Source organism: Lathyrus oleraceus, chromosome 3 (assembly GCF_024323335.1).
Source record: "Lathyrus oleraceus cultivar Zhongwan6 chromosome 3, CAAS_Psat_ZW6_1.0, whole genome shotgun sequence".
Lineage (NCBI taxonomy): Eukaryota > Viridiplantae > Streptophyta > Magnoliopsida > Fabales > Fabaceae > Lathyrus > Lathyrus oleraceus.
The window spans coordinates 375,557,790-375,568,727 of NC_066581.1; positions in this window are offsets into that span (position 1 = coordinate 375,557,790).

Consider the following 10,938-nt stretch of genomic DNA (forward strand, 5'->3'; position numbering starts at 1 on the left):
GATTGATTGTTATTAGGTCACAGATGGTGATGATAGGTATAGTTCAATTATCTCAGAGTTTCAGTGAGAAACTCTGAGTAGTTTTAGTAGTCTAAACTTTAGTAGGATTTTTGGATGATTTTTTAGAAGAGTAACAGTGTAAAAATTCGTGATTTTTCAGGGACCTCAACATGTGTATTTATAGGGAGTATGAGGGAAAAGGAATCATTGGAGATTTTGATAGAGGTGAGCATAAATTAGTTGGAGAAGATGACATTAAATCCCTGATTTTGTGAGTTGAGTGGAATTAAGGACAAGGTGGTGAAGAAACCCGTTTTGAGCAAATGCATATTTTTTGTATTTCTTGTCTTCTTCTGCATTGTAATTTCACTGGTTTTACTGATGCAAGATATTGTAACTTATTTGATTTTACTGATGCAAGATTTTTACCATTTCCATGTAATTGATGTACAATGTATATTTTTGTGTTTACTGTGAATTTGTTTACTGATGTAATTATTCTCTAATTAGTGATACCATTAGTTAAGGTAGTGTAAAGCTCTTTTTTAATTCAACTTATATGATTCTACTAATGCAAAAATTAACTGCTATTATTATGAGTTTTTACTAATGCAAATAATTTTTTACCTTTTATTGATGCAAATGAGATGCAAAATTGTTTACTGATGTAAATGCAAAGTTAATTTTACTTATATAAATGGTTTAAGCAAATTTACTAATGCAAGTGATTTTTTTTGTTGAATGTAATGTTAGTTAATGTTATACAATGCAAATTGCTGATGCAAAGTTAGTTGGCTGGAATTACTGATACATTTTTCATTAATCTTTACTGATCTGAACCTATGCAAAATGTAAATCCACCTTTTGGATGCAAGCATTTTTGTATATATATATATATATATATATATATATATATATATATATATATATATATATATATATATATATATATATATATATAATGAAGGTTATGAAAAAAAGGCAAAATTCTATAATGAAAGGATTAATGAAGTGAAAATGATGAAATGACTATTTAGAATGAGAGATGACATAGTTTGAAATGTTAATTAGCAATTGACATAGTTTAAAACTGACACGCCATCAATTTTTTATTAGCAAATTCATGCTTATAGACCAGACGCATTAATTTGAGGGGCATGTTAATTAGGAATTGATCATATCTTTTATTGTCAATTATTTACTTTCCTATAATATGTTAGATAAATTAGACAAGAGAATATTTGTCATTGTAAATTGTAATTACGAGTAATTACTGAAACTATTATATAAAATATGGAATGTAATAGAGAAAGACATCAAGCTAGAATTTCTAACAAGTACTTGTTAAGCTCTCCTCTCTCTCTACTTAGTTATCTACAAAGTTATGCCTCAATATAAAACTTTTAAGGTGTTTGGATATGCTTTTCATCTTATCAACATACCCTATAATCAAAATAAACTACAATTTATGAGTGTTGAATGAGTGTTCTTAGGTGTGTCACTTCAACATAAAAGGTATAAGTGATTGACTAAAGAAGAAGGAATTTTCATTTATAAAAATGTGTCATTTAACAAATGCAAATTCACATACTCTATTATTTTCCCACCTCTTATTTCTGACCTAGTGATTGCACCTGTGACTCCTTCTCTACTAATCACTAATGCAAATGTGGACCCTCTTTCTCACATTCCTAGCTCGCGTTCTTGCAATGCTCCAAATGTGTCTGGCTCCAATATTGGCAATCCTACTCTTAACTTAGACTATGCTCAAGCTTATGTCATATCATTATTATTTGATGACATTGAGTCTGTAACTCAACACTCATCACCATTTATGCACAATATTACTCAACATGTGTTATGTAACACCCTAAACCTCAAAACTTATATAAAAAGCATTACTCTACAATTTAAGGTGTCACCAACGAAGACCCTTCGAAAATATATCAAATAATTTGAAACTACGCAGCGAAAAAATATTTCATAATAATTTGATGATTAAAGTATTAAACTCCAGAACAATAAAATCAACATCAACATAAAACATAACAAACTCATATCCCTGATGTTACACTATTAGATCACTAAAACCATTAATGTATAATAAAGCGATAAATAAAGGAAACAAAGAGTAGCTCTGACAATCCACCTTCCACACACAATAACAAGGCTCACTCCTGGCTATCTGCAAGATGTTCTGGTGGACAAGATGAAGTAAAAGGAGGGTGAGAAACAAAGTTCAATAAAAACAATATAAATAATACTAAGGTGGAGAATATACAATAAGCACACATTCATTACACAATAAACAACAACATGGTCTCACACCCATTCATAATAACATGTACATATTCACAACCAATCAACAACATTCTCACACTCATTTCATGAACATACATAACAATCACATATTCGTCATTTACATTATACAATGAGACTTATAACATAAGCTAGACTCATAAGCATTTGGTACCATATCACCATCGATTGGTTCACTAAGGTATCGGGTGTAGCGGTAAATTCATGACCATCAAGCTATGGATAAACTAGACGTCAATAAAATCAGAGTCGCCAGCACGCTTTTATTGTTTCCAAGGGAAAAAGGGAAAAGTACGAACAAAACCCAAAAATAAGAAGTTTTCAAATCAAAAATAATAAAATGTCATAGATTACAGGTAAGGGGGTTGGTTACATAGAGGGAAGGTGTTAGCACCCAAAGTGTCCTAAGTACTCCTAGGGATCCCTTTCTTGTGTGCATATGTGTTTTTGTACAAAATGATGTTTGCAATAAATAGAGTGGGGGTATGAGAAAATAATTCATTAATTATATTTTTGTGTCCGACAAGACCTTCGGACTTGTGCCTACGTACCAACATAAAAATGAGGGATTAAAACCTCGTAGTTCGTGGTATCAATTTCAAAGTGGATGCATTGCTTTTAACCAAAATTTAAGTTTAACAAATGCACAAAAGCCTGAAAAGTTTTGAATGAGTCTTAGTTCTTTTTGTCTTTTGAAATTTTAAGTCAAGTATAGTTAAGTTCATTTACAAATTTGATTAAGAAAAGAGTTTTAAAATTTCAATGGCATAAGGCCAAAGTTTCTAATTTGCAATATGGTCTAAGTTTAGAAAACACAAGCAAAGAAGATTTTAAAAGGAGGGAGATATTTGAAATTAAAGAAATGGGGGAGAGATGAAGAGACTAATCCTAAGCACAAATTTAAAAGTTAAGAGTTGAAAAGATCTGACCAATGAGCTGCAATCCAATAGACAAGAATGTCATATAGAAACCCAAATTTCCCTTGGACTTTAGAATCAAGCAATATCAATACACAAATAGCAAGATGAAAGCAAGGCATCAAATAAAGATAGACACATCCAAGCTTAGCAACTCCATGATCTTCTTCAAAATTTCCCATGCATCAGATGACTTCCAAAATTAGGCATTAGACACAAGTTCAAAATAACAACTTCAATATGATCATATTGCAAATGAACTCAAATGGATCTTCAATATTGTATCAGATGAATGTTCACTTCACAAGCACTTGGTTTCATGAAAGTTGGCATTGGCCAAGTCCTTTTGCATAGGGAGTGTTGCCTAATTTTAAGTCCATTGTCTAAGATCAAATCCAATAGTCCACACAAAATGTTTTTTAGGGTTTTGTTCTTATTATGTACATTAAGGTCAAGAGACCACAAAAACAAACAAGTATATACAAATACAAAATATCACAAATTATGGCCCAAGTGGGCAAAGTGAAAATGACATTAAAGTAAACACATAGAATGGTATGAATAATGATAAATGAATAAAGCTTGAAATTAAAGTATATAAAAGTAAATGACTTGAAATTAAATGTTAGTTGTTAGTTGATTAGAAGTTAGTATTGATTTTGCTTTGTATTATTTAAGTCATTCTTTGGAGAACACTCAACCCACTATTCACAAGCATGAATCCTTGAACCAAGACATCTTCCAAAGGAAGGAAAAAATTCCAAGTTTCCACACAATACCATGAAAGAGGGGAGACTTACAATCTCACTTACTAGAATGATATGCCTTTGGTGTCACAAATTTAGCGATATGTTAAGTAATCGTAATTGGACTTATGTAGAAGTCACAACTATTTGAGGTCGGGCAATATAATTTTGGTGTTAATGCATCTTAGAGACATAGCATAATGGACTATGCTCATGAAACATACCACACACAAAAAGAATATGCAAAAGTGTGATGGACCTAATCTCATCCATACTCATGTTGATTTTGCAATCAACTAGCCTTAGGATATAGAGATATCATAGGTCCATGACATGAATGAATAAAGAAGGGGAATGAGATGAAGAGGATGGGGGGGGAGGGGGGGATGGAATCAACACAAATTGGTCAAAGAAGGACTTTTACCAAATTAAGATCATTCATTCATTTTTGGGAGATGAAATGTACATTTCATCAATCCCCTAAATTCAATGATCTTAACTTAACAAAGTCAAATCAACATTGACCAAGGCCCAACAACACAAGTCAATAATAGAAGCTCAACACAATTTATTTGGCATTTCATCAATTAAAATCAACTAAAATATGCATTAAATTAAATTATGGTTGGTCAATTTCCTAAAACCTCATCAAAGCACCAAAGAAATGGCCATGAGATTTATCATAGGTCAAACAAGGTCAAAGGACATTGGAGAAAATTTTTCATTATTTTTGGAAACTTAAAACTATTTTTAAACAATTAAAAATATTCACAAAATCAATTAAATCATGGAAATTATTAATAATGATCCAAAAAATAATTTTAATTCAGAAAATGAAAGGAATTTATTTAAATTTTTTTGGTGAAACTCTCATATTTTTTGGATCAATATTAAAATTAATGTGAATTAATGAAAATAACACAAATAAAATGAAAATCAAATAATCAGAAAAAACGTGGACCATTTGATCTCCCTCATTAATTGAGGTGGCGGATCAAGTGGCCACAAGCGCACAATCCATTGTGGACTCTAGTCAGCGCGTCACAAACTTGGTAATTCAAACCAACGCTCGTGATTAAAACAAATCAAACAGATCATGTGGCTCTGGACCTTGCCAACTCACCACCGGAGCAAATCTCCGGTCTCCTTCTCAGGCGAGCCTTGCCGGACTGGTCCAATCATAACCATCACTAAAATAAAAAAGGAGGACATGATTTTAAAGTAAAAATGGCATTGAGCATGAATCTAGCCTCAATTTATCCTAATTCCAAGTATATTGAGAGATACAAGGAGTTGAAATTTGAGGTGCATGATCTGAGTTACTTCGATTTGACCTCAAAGTAACTCAATCTTGTTGCCTACATTGGTAGGACTCCAGACAACCAAGGATCCAAGAGAATTATGGAGAATTGAGTGAGAATCGAAGAGATGAAATTTTCTGGAAAATACCTTCAGTGCAGGTCTGGATTCACTTGTTCTTACTTTGGCTCGTGCTTGATCTTGCTCAGGATGCTTGCAGAAGTAGATTAGAATGCACAAAACGTCTTGGATCCCTGGAGTTTTGAATCTCAAAACAGTGAGATTCAAACTCAATTTCCAAAGGAAATTCTCAGGATTATCCTCTCAAATGGAAGGGTTTGGTGTTTGGGATCAAAGCTGGCGCGATGGAGTCCTTAACTCTGAGCAAATGGGCCTCTATTTATAGCTGAATCACATGATATTTTCACCTTACAATTGAGTTTCCAAAATTGGCAATGAGTGATGCATGTGTGCATGGGCGTGTACAAGCCCATGAGATTATTCCATTTGATCCATAATTGAGTGTGAAGATTTCTAAAATCAAATTGGAGTTCTAGGGAATTGTATATGGAAGTTTGAAGTTTGATTTTTGCCAAATGATGATGCAATTTTCAAGCCATGTGTACCTCATTCAAATCTTGTCCAAAATGGATGAAATTGGACTTTTTGGAAAGGTTAGATTAAGAGGAACAACTTTCATGTTGAACACTTTTCTATTTGAAGCTTGTATCATGATGAATATTAAGGTGGAAGTTTGAAAATTTTAACATATCAAAATATTTCCTAAGTGTCAAGCCATATGTTCACTTATTCCACATTGGGTAACATTTTGTGTGAGCTTTAAATGAGAAAAGTTCCTTCATAAAAGTTGTAGCTATTTCAAAATAATTCAAAATGGTCACAAATTTGACCTTATTTGGATTTTATATGAAGGAGTTATGCATTTTTGAAGTTGACGAAAATCACTTGTTCAATGGTATTGGTCCAAAATTACCTATAATGTATCCTCATATCACATGCTCATAAAAGTTGAATTAGCTCTTACTACAAACACAAAATTTGAATTAGACACCTTGAATGTGATTGTGAAACTTGTAAATCTTTCATATCATAAAAATTGAACAAGTTATGACCTTGGGAAGTTGACCTCCAAATTAGGGTTTAGACAAAATGACCCATAATCTTTCACCATAAAAAATGACTTTCCAAGCAAAACTAGCTCTATACCTCAACATGAAAGTTGTTTGGATTGTCATTTAGAGTAACTTTACTCTTGGAATAATTTTCATATGACAAACATTGTAGGAGATAGGGTCTAGGGGACCCCATATTTGATTAGATGAATTCCTCTGGTCAACCCCCATCAACCAACTTGCTAGCTTGAAATTATCTTTACTTTTGGGACTCATGGGAGATCATATATGCATAATATGATGAAATTTGAAGTATCCCTTGAAATATTTGATCAATTGTTGAAGAAGCTTGATGAAGAAGTTACACAAGATACCCAGATGAACTAGGGTTTCCAAGGCAAACCAATTCCAAAATTTTGATGAATTCTTGACCAAAATAACATGTGATGTTCATGGGGATCCATATATGATGCCTAGAGCCATAGTAAACCAATTCTTGATTGAACTCCTTGCACTGAGGGTCTTAAACCCTAGATATGAACTTGATAGATCACAGGTGATCATGTGCCCTACCTACAAAAGAGTTAGACAAATGAAAATACATATTTTTTTGGTATTTTGGTTAGTAAAGATGATAAAATACAAAGTATGATACAATCAAATGGTGCTTAGTGATCTCTCCCAATGCAAACCCAATGAATAAGGGGGGGGGGGGAGGATGTCAAAGTGTGATCCCAATGCCAATGCATATGATGGTATAGCATGAGGGATCTTAGGACGAAAACTGGGGTCTTACACCGGGTTCACCCTACTCAAACCCTGAATCCACCCTGTTCGGATTCGGGACAAGTCACCAATCCACCCTGCTCGGATTGTAACTTGCATCTTTCATCATCAACAACGACATAATGAATGTATGTCACAACACATCAATGCAACAATAACATAATGTTTAAAGTCCCCTCCGGATAAAAACAAAATATGAATTGACCCAACGATAATAATTTCCCTCCCAAAGTATCATCCCACTACAACAAACTCACACTTCAAGAACATAATTCAAGCTCACACAACATCATATCATCATCACAATTCACATAAATTAACACAACATCATCATATAATTAAACTCAATAATTATATTATAATTAAAAAATTATCAATAACTAAGTAAAATTATATTATTACTCAACCTAGTTTTCAAGAAATTCTAAACAACTCTACAATGATTCTTGCAACTCTAAAATAACTCTAAGCTGCTCAAAAATGCTCTACTATCAATTATTTCATATAAAGATAATTCTTAAGAACTCAATTGATTGTTCTGACAACTCTATTGACAACTCTAAATAATAAATATCATCAACTCAACTCTAAAATATTATAATTTATAATATTAAATTATTATTGTTATTAATTACTCAACAATTCTATTTTAATTCTTTTTCCTTAATAGCCTTAAACACATAAAAATTATTACTCAAAAGATAACCATATAATGTCAACAGTGCTCCAAGTTCAACTCAAGTGTATCCTATATTCTGATCTCCAACTTTAAACAACTGAAATTGTCTAGCTTCAAAATAGCACAGAAAATTAAAGACTTATGATAAAATTATGAAAATATCCAGACTAAAATATATTTAAACCTTCTTTGAAATGCATTTAACCGAACCTCCAACAGAGTTACGAAACTCCAATTCTATTTGTTTCAGTTCATCCTTATCGTAATAATTTCTGCATAAAAAAGTACGAAAATTTATATACCTGTAATAAAATTATGAAACTCTTCAGTTTGAAATATCATTAAACCCTCTTTTTAACGCAAGTGACCTCATCCTAAAAGGACTTACGAAACTCAAGTTATGCCTGAAACATGATGACCAACACAAGACTAAAATTGTCTACGCCTCTGGTATAAAACCAGCAAAGTGCTATTGTTGTAGCGTTCCTATACCCGATTTCTCTACTTCAAAAAAAAATATTATCGCGCTACCTTTTTAACCATTCGAATTGTGTTGAACATATTTTAAAACGCACATATTTCTCCTATTTGAGTTCTAACCGTCCCAAAAACACACCTATCAAACTCCAAATAGGTATATTCCATGATTCTATTAGAAAAATTCACCCCAAATGGCACAAACACGAATCATCACATAATTACAAGGCAAGACAGAAATCCAAAAATAAATAGTTATTCCTAACCTTAAACAAAGTATGCAAGAACATGACATCAACAGAGTTATCACATTAACCTTCTTATCAAAGGTATAACATATGTATCGAATCAAAATAAAAGAATTCACATAGATCACTCAATAGAGCACAAAACTTGGACACTCACAACTTTGCCTACAATTGGAATATAATTCTCTGCTTCATAACAAGACTTGGACACTCACAACTTTGCCTAATTATAGACAAGATGTTGGGTGTAAGTGGGCCTTCAGGGTCAAAGAAAACTAAGATGGTATTGTAGTAAGTATAAAGCACGCCTTGTGGCCAAGGACTTTCATCAACATATTAGTTTTAACTACAGTAAGAATTTTGCACCAGGAGTCAAATTAATCACTACCAAGGTTATTCTCATCTTATCTATGACTCACAAGTGGGAGTTTTAACAAATTAATATCAACAATTCCTTCCCAAATGGCATCATTGAGGAAGAAGTCTACATGCAACAAACCCTTAGTCTGTAAGCGACACAAAGTTTATATGGCTTGAAGTAAGCACCTAGGCAATGGTATGACAAGCTACACCAAGCTCTCTTTCAATTTGGCTTTACTACAAGCAAGTGTGACCAATCCCTCTTCATCTAATATCATTCCTTATATGCCTTAGTCTATGTAGATGAAAAAATCATCATTGACTCCTCGCCTAAATTGACCCATAACCTAATACTTTAATCTAAAATTTGCACTGAAAGAGCTGGGCACGTCTAGGGGTGTTCGCGGTGCGGTTTGGGTGGTTTTGACGATAAAAATCATCCGAACCGCAAGAGAAAAAAGCATGCGGTTCGGTTTGGTTCGGTTGACTTTTAGAAATAAAACCAAACCAAACCAAACCAAACCAATGCGGTTTGGATTGGTTCGGTTGGTTCGGTTTTTTACAATATTTTTATTGATTCATACATACACCTATAGATAACAACGTAACTTTGTATTTAGTCATTCATACACTACTAAATAACATAAAAACTTATCATATTTAGACAAAAACTTCGCATTCAATATACACAAAATTAGATTAGACAAAAATGGAATAAAAAATATATATATAATAGTAGAATAAAATAATATCAAATACATCATAATAAAACATAAAAAACATATGAGATGAGAGATTAGAGAAGATGAAAAAAAGAACATATGAGATGCGGAACTGAGAAGAAATGTGCGATAAAAACGTAATTGGAAGAGAAAATAGTAACATAAAAGATAAAAAAGAAAGAACATAAGAGATGAAATATTAGAGTAGAAAAAGCTAAACGTACATGGTAAAGAAGATGAGAAAAATGTGCGATACTACTGGGAGAGATTTAACAAGGTTGAAATTGAAATCCTAAGTGTGAGTAAGAGAAAATCATTTTTAATTGTAAGGTTAAGGCATACTAAGTTTGAGTTTTGGATTGGATGAGGGATAATTGAAGTTTGAGTTGTAACATAATGCGGTTTGGTTTGGTTTAGTTCGGTTTGAAAAATACAAACCGCAAACCAAACCAAACCGTGCGGTTTTGTTAGAGAATGACCCAAACGGATCCGAACCAAATGCGGTTTTTCGCAGTTTTGGTTTGGTTTGGTTTGGTTTGCGGTTTTCTATTGGGTTGGTTTGGTTTTGAACACCCCTAGGCACGCCTGCCTATTTCTTAGGTATAGGTCAAATATACAACTCAAGGGTCTATTATCTTGTCCCATTCCTAATATATAAGAGTTTTGCTCCAAAACGCCAACAAGGTGGATGCCAATGGAGTGCTTACTTCCATGCTTAGAACTTGCAAATTAAGTAGCCATGACTCTGATTTATTCTCTAATCATCATCATTTAAGGTCAATGGTTGATGCATTGCAATATGTCATATTCATTCGACCAGACATTACCTATAGTGTGAGTGAAACTTTTTAGTTCATGACTAATCTGTTAGACTCTTGAGTTTTGTAACTGATATTAAATTATTAGGAGAGTTAGTGGGTAATTATTAGAATTATTATATTATTAATTAAGAGTGTTTAGGTTTAGAATAAATATGGGAAGACATTGAGGGAGTTGATCATCTTGGAATTGGATAGGAAAATGGGCCATTTTGGCATTGGGAGGTGCAGAACCTCAAAGTTCTGCGATACTATTCTGTAATTCAAAGGGGTTTTCCCTGTTTTCTTTTATATATATCAGTTGGTTTCTATCAACTGGTATCAGAGCACTTCTGATCCGGGAGGGGAAATAAAAAAATAGAGAAAAAATGGAGTTGTCATCAAGAATGGAAGGAATGTTTGACCTTGTTGATGAAGTGTTGAAAGAAATTAGA